We start from the raw sequence: 17,957 nt of genomic DNA, 5'->3' as shown, positions 1-17,957 counted from the left end.
GAACTCTTTAGCTTTGTGATTAGGACATAATATGGGATTCCAGACTTAATTTTTTCTACAGTCATTTTTGGTAAATTTTGCATCTAACAACTGCTCCATCAAGTGCTTCAGCTGACCTTCAAGGTAAACATCAAAATCAAAAATCCTACTGTAACTTGGATTTTCATATGCAAAATAGAACATTCTTCACAGGAGAGCTGAACAAACCACCAACAAATGAATCACATTTTTTTTCTTTTTTTTTTTAGGACAGATGAACTGTTCCTGTAAATATTGGAGGTGCAGTAGATATCATACATCCTAAATTTCATAAGTCTTTGACATTTCAGTTTTGGTAAGCAAGCTAAGAAAACATTATCTAGATGAAATAACCTATGTTGGGTGCAAAATGTACAAGCATGGAGTGAAGGAACAAGTCAGAATGAATCTCGATTTTCCTCTTACCCTCTGAAAAACCTCTTATTACTGATGGCTCTGTATGTTGCGAATAGTCTTATTCATACTTTACAGATTCTTCAGAAAGTCTGACAGTAGCATTGAAGAAACAGATAAGAACATCCTGATATGCATAAAGTTCATGAAAAAATGGCTTTACCTGGTGTAACACCTGGGAACAATACATGATGTGTTTTAACCCTAGCTGGCGACTAAGTACCACACAGCCTCTCACTCACAGACACCTCTGCCTCCAGTGGCGTGGGGAGGAGAATCAGAAAAAAGTAAAACCCATGGCTTGAGATAAAAAAAGTTTATTAATTGAAATAAAGTAAAATACAAAGCCACCATCAACAGTAATAAAAATAATAAGTTGATAACAGAGAGAGACGAATGAAATTCAGGAAAAACAAGTGATGCACAATACTATTACTCACCACCTGCTAACCAATACCCAGCCCACCCTCAAACACTGATTACCTCCTCCCAGTCAACTCCTGTTAACCAGGGACCCCAGTTTACATGCTGAGCATGATGTTCCATAATATAGAATACCCTTCTGGCTAGTTTGGGTCAGGTGTCCTTTGTTTGGTTCCTGGCTTCTTATGCCCCTCAGTCTGTCCCGGCACAGCATGGGAAACTGAAACCCTTGACCAGGCTAAGTGCTACTTAGCAACAACTAAAACATCGGTGTGTGTATATCAGCATTATTCTCAGACTAAAGCCAAAACAGCACTGCACCAGCTACTAGAAGGAAAATTAACTATGCCAGCCAAAACCAGGACAATGTAGCAGTTAAGTAAATTATATCAATGTAATGTAAAATTTCATTGTTGACATTATGAGCTTAGTAATATAAACATTGCACATGGTGAAGTTTTAATTTGTTAGAAAAATCTAAATAAGTTACAATGTGCTATAAATTCCAAGAAAAATCTGCCCTCTCATAACTAATTTGTAAATTTGTTAAACTGACATTTGTAAAACTGAACAAGAGTTTAACTTTTTTTCTAACTAACTGAACTATAGATTACAGTCAATGCTATAGTATTTAAGGCTTTCTTGGCTTGCAATAAGCAGTATTGCTAGTATCTTTATAATGTTTAGCCTGTCAGTCTTGCATGTATAGGTCTTTTTGTGGGTCTGTGGTTGATTTTGTTATTGTTATATGTTTCTATGCATTTAAGTAAGACAGAGCTGATGAAATATATCTTCTACTTGGAGAAGCAAAGAAGTACCTTGAAGAAATGAAGTGTTTAATTGTGGGCATATCTTGCAAATATTATGAGTTCTAGATTATGTTTATTATTTCACTTCTGTCATGCCAGATGATGCCAATATCAGCCCCAGTCTATTTCAAAACAATAGAAAGCCTATGATTGTGCTGATCTCCAGACACAGAATTCAGTGAAAATGAAACTAAGAAAAATTTGACTAAAAATTCTGGTCTGTAAAGTAATCTGACAGAAGGTTTCAGGAATTTGTTTTATTTAATAATGTTGAAGAAATGCTCTGCCACATTCCAGGCTAGCTAGAGTTCTTTAAACATTGTGCATGGTAAAAAACATTAAATAGAATTACAAAGTTGCTATATAAGAACTACTCTGTAAAACACTGACAGGACAAAATCAACCATAAGTGTAACTGAGTTGGTTTTGATGTTTTGCCCTGGTGCAAATCTAGATTACATTGTGGCTGGAATATCAGCTTTTATTATACAGATATGTAATGGTAACTCTAGCTTAATACTTCATATGTTTTTAAGAAATTAAAAGCTTGCCCAAGGGTGGTAGTTGCCTACAGCCAAACTATCCAAGACTCCATCTGGAATGCTGAGTACTTAAGATAAAATTGTATCCTGTTCTGGGCAGGAGTGATTCTAGTTATGCATCCCTTCTAATAACCAGAAGATCATTCAAGCACACTTGCATCTTTTAGTCTGTAAATCTTGCAAGTGTTCAGTACATCTTGATTAATGAATGTTCTGAGCTTCAGAAATGCAGGTGGGTTGTTGCTTATTGGATATAAATAGAATGGATTCATGATGTTCAAGAAGAGAGTAATTCCCACTGCATTCGGCCCTCAGTTCTGCTGCAAACTGTAGGCAGTAAGGATTGATGAAGCAATATACACATCTCTGTGGCTCCCTGGGGTTGGATTTGGCTGCTGTAACTGAAAGGATGAGGAAGGTTGCAGAACAGTTTCAGTATAAACTTGGAGGAATTCATTATAATTCATATTGTCCTTATTACCTTTTGGTTTTTTTCTAGCAGTACTTAAGCTTGCACCTCTCCTGCTTTATCTTGCCTATAGCGTCATGTTGCTGTGTATGCTATTAACAAAATGGGGTTGATGGAGGCAAACTAAGCAAACGGAGGAGGCTAGTGCACAATTACAATCACAAAATCAAATCACAGGATCACAGAATGGTTGTGGTTGGAAGGGACCACTATGATTGGTTAGATTCCCAACTCTTCAGTGAGTGAAATGTCCAAATCTGAGACGAAATTTTGATAGGACTGCACAATCAGCTTGTTAAGAGCCCTTCAGATGTCATTTGACAATATTAGTAGAAACTCACAGAGCCATGACTTTGGAGTTGGCTCAGATTTATTGTTGTTTCTTGAGAGCTTGGGGGTTTGTTATTGGCTGAACAATAGACCAACCAAGAAAGTGCATAGCTTGAATATCCTTGATTTTGAAGTCTGGAATTAGGCTCAGAACACTGGTTTAACCATAAAAAATGTCTATACAGCCTAATAAGGCAAAGGAAGAGGTGGCTTTGGTGTTTTTTCTTCAGAAAAGAAATCTGTAATATTTCCACACAAGATCTTGGCCATCAAGCTGCATGTGTGCTTATACTGAATGTAGAGTAATGAAAGATACATAATTTAAATTTAGGTAATTTTTGTATTACTATACTGCAACAGATCAAATGTCAGTAACAATAAAAAAGGAGTAAAAGAAAAACATTAAATAGCTATCTCAAACACCCATTGAAGAGCCTTTCAGACATGCTAAATATAAGCCGTTGCATATTTAGTTAATTTTTTTTCATTTAAAGAGACAATGTTGCCAATCCCATTTTGCACTTGTACACATTTCTTAGTTAAAATATACATACGTGATATTATATTCTTCTCATATAATATTCTTAGTTAGAATATACATATGTGAATTATATTCTTCCAGTTGGCAAGATACAATGCATAATGCATTATCAACTTAATATTCAGCTAATACCATCATTTACTATCCACTGGAATGACAGTGCTATACAAGTTATTATGTGTGAAGTGACAATAAACTGCCTGAGGTGTAATTGAAAATGAAACACGTGAAAAAATGCTAACTAGCCTTCTGTAAATAAGGATTGTGTAGAAAACAATTGCTTTGAAATGGAAAGTAGTCAACTAGTCCAAACATTTCAGGATTTGGTGAACATTACTATTCCAGAATGTAAGTGTTCGAGTCAAGTCAGGAGCATAAATGGTTGCTCTTAAGTCTCCTATAAATCATTACAATGTAGGATAAAGAGAAAACATTGATCCATTGCTTAATGAGAAAGATGAGCTAAGGAATCATGACATAAGGAAGACTGAGGCAACTGGGACCGTTAGCTAACACGGGCATAAAAGAACCACAAAACAGTAGAAACACAGGCCAAATAGGAAACTAACAAGTTAAAGAATGCTTACTTAATCTAAATATTCTAAGTCAGTGTGACTAACCTTAATTCATCTTAAAGATCTGAAAAATTTATCTGAAACAATTTGATCTATTATGATTTCAAAAAATGCAGGGAGATTGTACAAGGTTATACACTGTAGGACAGTTTTAAGGATGAAAAGGCACACCAAGAAAGTATAAATTAGTAAGTGATTTTCAGTATGAGGAAAGGTACTGGAACATATTCTTAAATAATGAATTATAAGTATTACATTAAAAAAATACAAAATGGGCATAAAGAGAATGAATGACATCATTCCAATCGAATTTCTGTTGTTGACAGAGTTGCTAGCTTTGTGGATGAGAAGGAAACATTAGATGTAATATGTCTTGAAATAGCTTCTTAGACAAATTATTCTCTTATTCTCAAGAGCAAACTAAGAAACCATGGTTCAGGTAGAATTAGAAATAAATTTTAGATTTTACTAAAGACTACTTACCAGCAACTCAACATCAAACTGGGAGGGTATTTTAAGAAAGGTTCCACTGAGACTATTCCTGAGTACTGTTCAATAATTTCGTTAATGACCTGGATGATGGAATACACAGTGCATTTCTGTAGTCTTGGTACAGCATCTCCTTGTAAAGGAAAGCAACGTAAGAGTTCAGAATGACTTTGGGAAAGTGTTTGATATCAGTACAAATAAATTCTGTAAAGGCAAGTTCATGTTCTATGCTTACAGAAGAAAAGATCCAAAATATAAATGCAAATGGCTAAGCAATGTTGCTGTGTTAAAAAATGGTCTGAAGTTATAATGTGCCACAAATTAAAGAGGTATCAACAATGTGATGCTCATAAAAAAAGGTAGAATAAATTCTTCTGAATTCATTTGGAAAGATGAAGGTGAACAAGAAAACCTTTTGAGGGAACTGTATTTTGGTGATATTTTGACTTACTGTCATCTTCCCCCTAGTTCTGAAAGACCAGACAACAGTGATGTCTGGTGTTTGCAAACTTCATAAACAGCCTTTTGATTACATTTGGTTTAGATTATTATCATCTCTATAACCTTCTGTATAGCACAGGACATAAAGCTACAGCTGTGATTCCTATACTATATGTATTTTGTTACTGAAATTTATTTGAATGAAATATTTGAATTCCTCACATATAGTAAAGTCATCAGCAGGTCAATTTCATACATTTAACCAATACTTTACACTGCTCTTATTCTGTGAACAAATGTACCTCCATCAAGGCTACCTCCTGCTTTATATGGCCCTCTGACCAACTTCATGTATGTCCTATTCGGGAGTCTGGTAAGAACTGGGCAGAGTTCATCACAAATCCAAAAGCTGACAACTTGGTTGAAACAAATGCTGGGAGAGGTCAATCGTTTATAACCCTTTTTGATTGATCCTTGTCCAGTCATCCCAAGTTTTCAACCAAGAGATACCTAATTAAAAAACAATGGGAATACATCACACATTTAATCCACTGACACTCTGTTTTCTCTCAACTGTTTTTATGTCAGGCAATTTGCTGACTTGTTATCGTTTGTATATTTAGCAATCACAATTAGATCTCTCTTCCATGTTCTAATCAAGTCACTCTTTGGATCCTCCTTTTAAAGTATGAATAAATAAATAAATAAAAAGCTGTTTTAAATTATTCTATCTCTTATTCTGGTACAATCTAGTTTTTATAAACTCAGAGTCCTTCTGGCTTTCTTTTTGGTTACACACATTTCACCATGACAGATTATCTTAATATTTTCCTAACTCTATGCACTATGTGAAGGAAATATGGACAGAGGCAGATAAGTATCAAATAAGAAAAGACTCATAATGGTAGGAGACTTATAAAAGTATGACTCATAACTGGAAATTTATAGCTACTACAGATTAAGATGGGGGTCATCTAAACTATATAAACTATGTTTCTATTAGTGATTGTTCCTGACATTATATTTTATATTATTATGCGTGAGTTTATTCTAGAAAGCATATTTCATTTTTCTACCACATCCTCTAATGTTTTCCTTGTTGTAATGGACTTCCTAAGAGGTTGCTGATTCCTGGTCCAATGCTGTATAATTTTAATCATTCCTGTATTTCTTGCTTACTTCTTTTAAACCCTGAGAAGCCTAAATCTGTGAAAAAAATAACCTGGAATACAAGAGAGAGTGCATATTTCTATTTACTTTTCCATAGCCTAAAACTGGACAGAAAGAGAAAAAGCAATTTGAACACCCCAGCATCTTTACATTGTATTTTATTTTCATTCACTTTGTTTTCTGCATAGAAGGAAATAAAAGATAAACAAAATATGACAACTAAGAGAATATGGTGATGTGGTAGGAAATTGAGCACAGTCTTCTGAATTGGCTTCATTTTTTGTGACAAATTATTACTGAACAGTAACATCTGTTCATTGGCTGTAAGAAAAGTAATCTGTTTCAAAACTGGCAAAAATCAAATTATATCAAGATGAATAAAAATCAGGCACATGATTATTGCAGGATGTTTTGAAAGTTGATTCGTTTGTTAAACTTTTTTTTCCTCCTTGGTGAGCTCAGAGGCTAAATTTGGACAGAATGGCACACAGTTTAGCCCTGTCATCCACTGTCATGAACATAACACATAACACTAGAAGAGGAAACTTGGTATTCAGATCATCTTATGCTGATGTACAGTGAGTATATAATGATCTTTCTCCTACCTGATCTAGTTTGGGATTAAAAAGACAATTAGCTTACGGAAGCTCAGTTATGATGAAATCGATGTGGTTCTAGCAGGCTTGAGGAAGCCATTCACAATAAGTTGAAATTGGCAGCAAAATTTTTCTGTTATAAAACGTGGGGCTATAGCAGACTATGGGATCATTAACTGGATGACAGTGAATAGTATGTTGCTGCAAAGGTAGCATAGTATATACACTAGAATGCATATAAAAGTATGACATTTTCACAACATATAAATAAATATACTGATAGAATTAGGCCTCTTGTTTTAGCCACTGACTAGGAAAAATAATGAGAATAATAGATTTCCCGAAAACACCACCTACAGGGAAAAAGTGAAGCATTGTTTATTCTGCTGAAAGTCTAGCTGGGGCACAATCACAGAAAAGATAGCTACAAAGAGGAAGGAACTAACCTGTTTTCATGTCCACTGCTGAAAGAAGGAAAAGGAAAAAGACAAATTAACTTCTTACTAATAGGAACAATAGTACTTGTAGTTTCCATTATTTGAGGATTTTAAGAACAGATTAGAAAAGTATGTGCCAAGAATCATGTAAGCATGGTCAATCCTACTGGAAAACTGAAGGATAGGCTAGGTGATCTTTTGAAGTATTCTTTTCTTTCCAAAGATATTTGTTCATTATTTCTAAGGATATATCTGTCTCTTAAATCACAACATTTACCTGCTTTTGATTTCAGCATTGGTTTCCTAGGCCTTTGTGCCGGTTTTGGCTGGGATGGAGTTAATTTTTTTATAGTAACTAGAACGAGTCTATTGTTTGGACTAGTGCTGGAAACGCTGATAACACAGGGGTGTTTCTGTTATTTCTGAGCAGTACTCCCAGAGAGTCAATACCCTTTCTGCTCCTCACCCCGCCCCCACCAGTGAGGAGGCTGGAGGTGCACAAGAAATCGGGAGGGGACACAGCCGGGACAGCTGACTCCAACTGAGCCAACGGATATTCCATACCCATATGACATCATGCTCAGCAATAAAAGCTGGTGGAAGAAGCAGAAAGGGGTGGAAACTTAGAGTGATGGCATTTGTCTTCCAAGTTATGTGTGGTGGAGGCCGGTCCTGGAGATGGCTGAACACCTGCCTCATGATGGGAAGTGGTAAATGAATTCCTTGTTTTGCTGTGCTTGTGTGGGCAGCTTTTGCTTTACCCATTAAACTGTCTTTATCTCAAGCCACGAGTTTTCTCACCTGGGCTTAAACCACGACAGACACTTTCAGTCCAATTATATTCATACACCATCAAAAAGACCAGGTGGTCCTCTAATTATCTATTCCTCTAAAGGGAGAATGTTTTATGGAAAGTTATGCACATATCCAAGCAACATGAGAAGATCCATTGCAACAGAATAGTTTATTGGCATATTTTAAGTAATCAGTCTATGGTTCTATTTGTTTTGAAAATATTTATATTTAAAAATTTGATCCTTTGAGCACAGTCATTTATATTTTCTTTATACTCTGAATGGAATTCCATTTTGTGTTAATCTTGTCACTGCTTGGGAATCATGAGTTTGCTGACACCATCTGTTTAATCTTTTGCTAAAAGTATTCTAATTTCATTGGCAGTATCAATGAATGACAGTGCCTAATATGAGCGTGTAGTGGACTCAACAACAAAAATTATTCAAATTATGTAATTTTGATTTTTTAATTTGATTTGAACACTTTATCCTTTGGGTTATTATCCTAAATAGCACAAAAACTAAGTAAGATATCATGAATTGATTAAAATTAACTTTAAAAACTCAATTTTGGTCATGAAAAGTTGTTGATAGAGAAGTCAAAGCATTTCTTAAAGGTAACATATAAGCAGAACTTACATATTCAGGTTTTTCCATCATCCTTTGTATAGTGAACATGAGTGCACTTACACAAACTTCTATGTCATCTTTTCAAGAAAGAAGATGGTTTGATGCACTGCTAACCTTTTGCATTTGAAAGGCTGGGTAACAAATCCTACTCGTTTTAAGCTAATATGGCCCGCTTCTTATTGTAATGCAAATGTATTTCTTAATTTCAAGTGAAATACTAGCTGAAAGTAGTGTAAATGTTTCAGAATTCCTCAGCAATGAAACATGAGCAGGCTACATGGCTTTCCTTTCAGGATAACGAACTGTGGATTGGAGGAGAAAACGACAGGTCAGCACAAGAAGAGAACAGTAAGCAGTTTGTGGTCTACAGATAAAAGAAAGAAAGCAACCAGACTGAACACAAGGAACAGTGTCATTACAGACATCAGAAGACATTATTCAGCTGTTTTGCTTCTGTGACAAGTACTAGCATAGTTAGCATGGTTAAACCACAACATCCATTGCTGAGGTGAGTAGCTCGAGAAAGGACGCCTTCAACACCAGAGCAGGGGGAAGCTCAGCGTCCAGGAGCCTCAACTCAGAACAGCCACAGCCACCGAGGGAGCCTCAAGTCCTCGACAGGACTTGCCCAGGAGCCGGCAGCTCAGCTGACAAGAGCAGCTGACTCACAGGGGGCGGAGCCAGGAGGAGCGGCACCAGCCCTGACTGGTTAAAAACCTGCCCCTGGGAGCGCGAGCCATCAGGAGTGCTGCGAATAGGGCCGGTTGAGGCACTTTGTGTGGGCAGGCGAGCGGGATGGTGAGCACTCGCCGTATGACCAGGGCCTGGTCTGGGAGCTCTGCTCTGGCTGTCCCGGTGATGGCCAGAGTAGGTGCCCAGACAGAGCCAATGAGAGGTGAGGCTGCAGTGCAGAGCTCGGGGTGTAGAGAGTGCCTGCACTGGTCTCGTGAGGGGAGAGTGCACAATGGGCAGGGCTGCACTCGGTGCTCCCTGGTGGAGGTCCTTCTACAGCAGGTGGCTGAGCTGCGGGATGCTGTCAATAGGCTGCAAGATGTCAGGGAAGCTGAGGGGAAGCAGGAATGCTTGCTCCAGGCCCAGACTGTGCACGGATCTCAAGCGTCCCCTGAAGCTCATGGAGGAGTGGAGGCCGTTTAACCCAGGAAGCTGGGAAACAGTAATAAAAAAAAAAAAAAAAAAAAGGAGAAAGAGGACAATTAAAAGCAAGCGGCTTCCTGCTAAATCTGTTGTCCCCACCCAGAACTGCTTTGCTCTCCTGCAGGGGGCTAAAGTGGAAACACACTCGCACCATGAACAACCAGCAGATGCACTGGTAAAAAACAATACTGGTGCTGCCAGGACAGTATCCACCCCTTATTCCATACCATTCACGTCATGCTCAGATCCCACATTTTCAATATACAATCACTCTTATATATATACATATATACCGTCCTGGGTTCAGCAGTAGCAGTCATTTTTCTCCTCCTTAGTAGCTGGTGCAGTGCTGTGTTTTTTGACTTTCAGCCTGGGAACAACACTGATAACACCGATGTTTTCAGTTGCTGGTCAGAATGTTTACTCTGATCAAGGACTTTCTGAGTCTCATGCGCTGCCAGGGAGGAGGAGGGGCTGAAAGGAAGCAGAGACAGGACTCCTGACCCAAACTAGCCAAAGAGGTATTCCATACCATAGCACGCCATGCTCAGTATGTAAACTGGGGGCAGTTACCTGGAAGGGTTAGATCACTGCTCAGTCGGGCTTGGTATCGGTTGGTGGGTAGTGAGCGGTTGTATTCTCTTCCCTTGTTATTTCCCTTATCGTTATTATTGTTGGTGGTAGCCATAGTGGTTTGTGTTATACCTTAGTTACAAACTGTTCTTATCTCAACCCGTTATCTTGCCACAGTGCAGCAGCCCAGATTTACCTCTGCGTTTACCTCTGAGTTGCCAGTTGCTCTGCTTCCATTGCTGCAAACAGCACCATAGGGCATTTGCCACCATCCATGAGTCAGTATAGAGATAAAGTATTGGCCTCTTTTCTCGTTCAGCAATGTCCAGGGCCAGCTGGATAGCTTTCACCTCGGCAAACTGACTCGATTCACCCTCTCCTTCAGCAGTTTCTGCAACTTGTCATTGAGGACTCCATACGGCTGCCTTCCATCTCCGATGCTTTCCCACAATACGGCAGGACCCATCAGTAAACAAGGCATGCTGCTTTTCACTTTTTGACAGTTTATTATATGGAGGGGCCTCTTGAGCACGCATGACCTCCTCCTCTGGTGACATTCCAAAATCTTTGCTCTCTGACCAGTCCATGATGACTTCTAGAATGCCTGGACGACTGGGATTTCCTATTGGAGCTCGTTGTGTAATTAGCACAGCCCACTTACTCCTTGTAGCATCGGTTGCATGATGTGTAGAGGATACCCTGCCTGTGAGCATCCAGCCCAGCACTGGCAACCTGGGTGCCAGGAGGATCTGTATTCAGTGCCAGTAACTTCCGAAGCAGCTTGAACCCCTTCATAGGCTGCCAGTATCTCTTTTTCAGTTGGAGCATAGCTGGCCTCAGGTCCTCTGTATCCCTGACTCCAAAAGCCGAGGGGTCGACCTCGAGTCTCCCCTGGAGCTTTCTGCCGGAGGCTCCAGGTAGGACCATCCTCCCCGGCTGTGGTGTACAGTACATTTTTTACATCTGGCCCAGTTCGGGCTGATCCAGGGGCCAGTGCATGAACTATCTCACGTTTAATTTGCTCAATGGCTTGTTGTTGCTCAGGGCCCTATTTAAAATCATTTTTCTTGCGGGTCCCATGATAGAGAGGCTTACAGTCGGTAATTTGGGATGTGCATTCTCCAGAACCCCATAGCTCCCAAGAAAGCTTGTGTTTCTTTCTTATTATTTGGTGGAGACATTGCTGTTACCTTGTTGATCACGTCTGTGGGGATCTGGTGATGTCCCTCTTGCCATTTTATTCCGAAAAATTGAATCTCCTGTGCATGTCCCTTGACCTTACTCCGTTTCATGGCAAAACCAGCTTTCAGCAGGATTTGGATATTTTCACCCCTTTCTCAAAGACGTCTTCTGCTTTATCACCCCACACGATAATGTCATCGGTGTATTGCAGGTGTTCTGGAGCTTGCCCCTGTTCCAGTGCATTCTGGATCAGTCCACGGCAGATGGTAGGGCTGTGTTTCCACTCCTGCGACAATCAGTTCCACGTGAACTGGACGCCTCTCCAAGTAAAAGCGAAATGTAGCCTGCATTCTGCTGCCAAAGGAATTGAGAAAAATGCATTGGCAATATCAGTCGTGGTATACCACTTGGCTGCTTTTGACTCTAGTTCATACTAACTGAAAGTCAAAAACACAGCACTGCACCAGCTACTGAGAAAAAATGACTGCTACTTCTGAACCCAGGACAGTATGTATTAAAATTCTCCCTTCAAAGTAAAAATAAAAACACAGTCTTGCTACCTAAAGTCAATGAATTTCTGTTCTGTCTTTGTGCCCGTTTTTCTTTGTAATCAATGCACAATGAGAGGATCTACATTACTAGTCTCTCATGGACTCTTAGCCAGGCACGTGAAAAGTTTCACTTGTGAATCAAATATGAGAACTCTCTTATGATCCTTCTGAGGCCTTAGATTTGTTTCAAAATCTTCTGGTGCCACATAATTTGTTTAACAATATTGACTACCGAAGTGAATGAATATAAAGGTCAATACATACTGTTTTGGAGTATGCATTGTCTATTAAATCCTTGTTTTCCGTATTTTCACTTTATAGGAGTAGAAGGAAATACTGTGCTTTTCACTGTAAAGGGACATAGACTGTAGTACCCTGGTAACCTGTGGCTTTCCTGAGACTGAAAATTCTGAAACTCCTAGCTGCTTTGTGTTTTACAGATAAAATGACATTTGCATTAACAACGTAAATTGCCATCTTTGCCATAGCATCTGTAATTTACTCAGGGAGCAATTTGCTATCTTCACCTCTGTATATCCGGTGACAAATTTTGCTGTTAAAAGGTGCACAGTTTCTTTCATTTTCTGAACATATATTCAACTTAGCATAAATTATTTTCTGGTTCTTTTTGTCTTAGAAGATGGTTTCATTCATTTCTACATATCTGGTTAGTTAAATCTCTTTGACTGTCTAACTTACAGCATTGTCTGTGTATCTGCTCATATATCCTTTGATTCTTTCTATACCTACTAAATTCCTGTTCAAGTTGTTCATATTTCTTTCATTACTTGTATTGCTTATGGCTGTAAATGAAGGCAGAATAAGAGCTTGCAGCACACTGAAGCTAGTTTCATGTAAGACTGTCTGCAATTCTCCAGTGATGGTATGGTTCTGCCTCAGTCTAGTTTGGATTATGGAATGAGGCTTTTAAAAGAATTGGACTGTTGACTATTTGCTGCTAGACTGATTTAGAAATATCCCCTACAGGTTTTCTTTCATGTTTTCTGGACTGTTTTCCATGAACACTCTTCAACTTGGCTAATTTCCACTGCTGAAGAACACATATTTACGTATCTCCTGGAGGTTTCTTTCCAGTTCCTATAATATGATGTGACACTTTCTATATTTAAAATTAATATTGTATCCCACAATCCTCAACTTAGATGTGCATTTTTAAAAATATATCTCACTAAGTCCTCACAAAGAAAACCTGTAACAGGCTACTGGGTATAGTTTAGACTTGAATTGCATAGAGAAGACAAATACACAAGTTTATAGAAAGCACATCCAGATCAGTGATTGTTAATAGATGAGATTAGTTTTATTTATAATTCACCATGATGATATAAATCAGTACAATGACTCATATGCACGTTTCCCAGGTTTTCAACATCTGTTGCTTAATAATTCATGATCATTAGTCAGCATGGCTCAGGAGTTTTTTCAATGACTTTGCTTACTCCATTCAATTTAGCACATTGTTTTTATCACTATGAAAAAGCAAACATAAGCTTTGTCTTAGTATTTAGTTTAGTGTAATGGAATAATTCTAGGTTTGGACTAGATAACCAACTTAACTAGATTCCTTTAAATTGCCTTGAATTCACTTAAAATTGTTTCATCTGGAACTCCATTGCCTAAAAATGGCTTCTGCTGACTTTCTATGGAAGCTCTCTCCCAAAAGCTAATTTAACTAGGGGCAGCTTTCTAGCTGGATAAAGTGTTTTGCCTTTTGGTTTTATAACAGGCATCTGGAACCCTGAAAGCTTTCTTCTATATATTATTTAGGGCCTTTAAGTTTTCTTCTTGAGTGACATTTGCATCAACCTTAAGTGAAGCTGGTGTGCAGATATCTCCAAGGTTCCTTATATGACAGTAACAAATGGGAAGGCTTTGGTGAAACAATCACCATAAGAGAGGGCAAATGATGGACTTAACACAATATATCAGATCATGGTTCTTCTGTGTAGGTGTATCAAGACAGACAAATGCTCTGAAATGAAAATTAAATATCATTCCAGATTCAAATTTTTAATGATATGTAACTTCTGATTCTTGAAGAAAGAATCATAGAATCATGGAATAGTTAGGGCTGGAAAGGACCTTAAGATTATCTAGTTCCAACCCCACTGCCATGGGCAGGGACACCCCACACTAAACCATGCCACCCAACGCCTCATCCAACCTAGCTTTGAACACCACCAAGGATGGAGCATTCACAACCTCCCTGGGCAACCCATTCCTGTGCCTGACCACCCTCTCAGTAAAGAATTTCTTCCTTAGATCCAATCTAAACTTCCCCTGTTTAAGTTTTAACCCATTACCCCTTGTCCTGTCACTACAGTCCCTGATAAATAGTCCATCTGCAGCATCTTTGTAGGCCCCCTTCAGATACCGGAAGGCTGCTCTGAGGTCTCCACACAGCCTTTTCTTCTCCAGGCTGAACAGCCCCAACTTTCTCAGCCTATCTTCATACGGGAGGTGCTCCAGTCCCCTGATCATCCTCGTGGCCCTCCTCTGGACTTGTTCCAACAGTTCCATATCCTTTTTCTGTTGAGGACACCAGAACTGCACACAATACTCCAAGTGAGGTCTCACGAGAGCAGAGTAGAGGGGCAGGATCCCCTCCTTCGACCTGCTGGTTACACTCCTCTTGATGCAGCTCAGGATACGGTTGGCTTTCTGGGCTGTGAGGGCACACTACTGGCTTGTTATATTTCTCAACGACCAACACCCGCAAGTCCTTCTCTGCAGGGCTGCTCTGAATCCCTTCTCTGCCCAACCTGTAGCTGTTCCTGGAATTACTCTGATCCAGGTGTAGGACCTTGCACTTGGCATGGTTAAACTTCATGAGGGTGGCATTAGCCCACTTTACAAGTGTGTCAAGGTCCCTCTGGATGGCATCCCTTCCCTCCAGCATATCAACTGAACCATACAGCTTGGTGTCATCGGCAAACTTTCTGAGGGCACACTCAGTCCCACTGTCCATGTCACCAACAAAGACGGTGAACAAGACCGGTCGCAACACCGATCCCTGGGGAACACCACTCGTTACCAGTCTCCAGCCAAACATTGAGCCATTGACCACAACTCTTTGCGTGTGGCCATCCAGCCAGTTCTTTATCCACTAAGTGGTCCATCTATCAAATTGATGTCTCTCCAATTTAGAGACAAGGATGTCGTGTGGGACAGTGTCGAACGCTTTGCACAAGTCCAGGTAGATGACGTCAACTGCTCTGCCCCTGTCCATCAGTTTCATAGCCCCGTCATAGAAGGCCACCAAATTGGTCAGGCAGGATTTCCCCTTAGTGAAGCCATGCTAGCTGTCACCAACCACCTCCTTGTTTTTCATGTGCCTTAGCATGCCTTCCAGGAGAATCTGCTCCAAGATTTTGCCAGGCACGGAGGTGAGACTGACTGGTCTGTAGTTCCCTGAGTCATCCATTTTCCCCTTCTTAAAAATGGGGGTTATATTTCCCTTTTTCCAGTCTTCGGGAACTTCACCTGACTGCCATGATTTTTCAGATATGATGGACAGTGGCTTAGCAACTTCATTCGCCAGCTCCTTCAGTACCTGTGGATGGATTCCCTCAGGTCCCATGGACTTGTGTATGTTTAGGTTTTTAAGATGGTCTTGAACCAGATCCTCTCCTACAGTGGGCCTAGGGTCTTCGTTCTCACAGTCCCCGTGTCTGCCTTCCAAGACTTGGGTGGTGCAGTTGGAGCCTTTGCCAGTGAAGATCGAGGCAAAGAAGTCATTAAGAACCTCAGCCTTCTGCAAATCCCATGTAGCCAGTTCTCCCGATATCTTCTGGAGGGGGCCTACGTTGTCCCTACTCTGTCTTTTATTCGCTAAGTACCTACAGAATCCCTTCCTGTTATCTTCCTGTCCTTGCTTCCACCTTTTATAAGCCTCCTTCTTCTTTTGAATTTTCCTGAGCAGCTCCTTATCCATCCAAGAAGGTCTCCTGGCCCTCCTGCTGCACTTCTTTCTAGTTGGGATGCAACACTCCTGAGCTTGTAGCAGGTGATCCTTGAATAACAACCAACAGTCTTGGGCCCCCCTGCCCTCTAGGGCTATATCCCATGGAACCTTACTAAGCAGGCTCCTGAAGACGCCAAAGTCTGCTCTCTTGAAGTCCAGGGCAGTGAGCTTGCTGCACGCTCTTCTCACTGTCCTTGGGATCTCGAATTCGATCATCTTGTGATCGCTGCATCCAAGGCTGCCCTGGAGCGTCACATTTCCAACCGGCCCTTCCCTGTTGTTGAGCACAAGGTCAAGCATGGCACCTCTCCTTGTCGGCTCCTCTATTACTTGCAGAAGAAAGTTGTCTTCCATGCAATCAAGGAACCTCCTGGATTGCTTGTGCCAGGCCATATCTTCATTCCAACAGATGTCAGGGTGGTTGAAGTCCCTCATGAGAACAAGGACCTGTGAGCATAAGGCTGTTCCTATCTGTCTGTAGAGTGCTTCATCCACAGATTCCTCTTGATCAGGAGGTCTGTAACAAATCCCCACAGTAATGTCTCCCATAGCTGTTTTCCCTTTAATGCTGACCCACAAACTCTCTGTCGACTGCTCACCCAGACAGAGCTCCATACTGTCCAGCCTTCCCTAACATAAATAGCAAGTCCTCCTCCCCGCCTGCCAGGCCTGTCTTTTCTATAGAGCCTGTAACCTTCCATTCCAACAGTCCAGTCATAGGAGCCATCCCACCATGTTTCTGTGATGCCTATTATATCATACCCCCACAGACGTGCGCACATCTCTGATTCCTCTTGTTTGTTCCCCACGCTGCGGGCGTTTGTGTAGAGGCATCTGAGCCAAGCTCCAAATGAAGCTGGCTCCTTGGCTGGAGTGGCTGGAATATCTCTACATTCCTCCGAGCACTTATTATAGGTACTGGCAACTGACTGGGTGTGTTGGGATAGAATGATGTCCCCCTCCCCCAACACATCTAGTTTAAAGCAACGTTGACCAGCCTGGCAAGCCTCCTACCAAAACCATTCTTCCCCTTCTTTATCAGAGCAGCTCCACCAGCCCCCAGTAGACCTGGCCTATAAACTTGGGTCCCATGTTCAAGACATCCAACTCCTTGACTATGACACCACCCTTTTAACCATTTATTAACCTGGCCAATACTCCTAGCTTTTTTAAGTCCTTCTGTCTATCCTGGAGAATTGACGAGAAGACTATCTGAGCTCCAGAGCCCTTAACCACCTCTCCCAGGGCTCTGTAGTCCTTTATGTTCTCCAGGCTACTGCTGTCAACATCACTAGCACCCACATTGATCACTAGTAGTGGGTAATAGTCTGTGGGACTCACTAAAGCAGGCAGCTTCTCTGCAACATCCCTGATCCGTACCCCAGGTAGGCAACACACCTTCACTGAGACTGGGTCAGGCCAACAAATGAGTGCTTCTGTCCCTTTCAAAGCAGAGTCCCCTACCACTGTGACCCGCCTCTTTTGCCTGGCAGCACCAGTAGAGATCTTCTTTAGCAGTACATCAGCCGGTTTTTTCTGATGTGAGTGTGTTTCCACTTTAGCCCCCTGAAGGACAGCAAAGCGGTTCTGGGTGAGGACAACAGATTTAGCAGGAAGCCCCTTGCTTTTAATTGTCCTCTTTCTCCTTTTTTTGTTGGTTTTCTTTGTTACTGTTTCCCAGCTTCCTGGGTTGATGGCCTCCTTCTCTCCTCCATGAGCTACAAGGGATGCTTGAGGCCCGTGCACAGTTTGGGCCTGGAGCAAGCAAGCATTCCTGCTTCCTCTCAGCTTCCCTGACATCTTGCAGTCTAGTAACAGCATCCCGCAGCTCAG

The sequence above is a fragment of the Psittacula echo genome (genome assembly GCF_963264785.1).
Source record: "Psittacula echo genome assembly, chromosome: 4".
In the NCBI taxonomy this organism is placed as follows: domain Eukaryota; kingdom Metazoa; phylum Chordata; class Aves; order Psittaciformes; family Psittacidae; genus Psittacula; species Psittacula echo.
The sequence above is the reverse complement of the archived record's forward strand: the minus strand, read 5'-3'. Positions refer to the sequence as shown.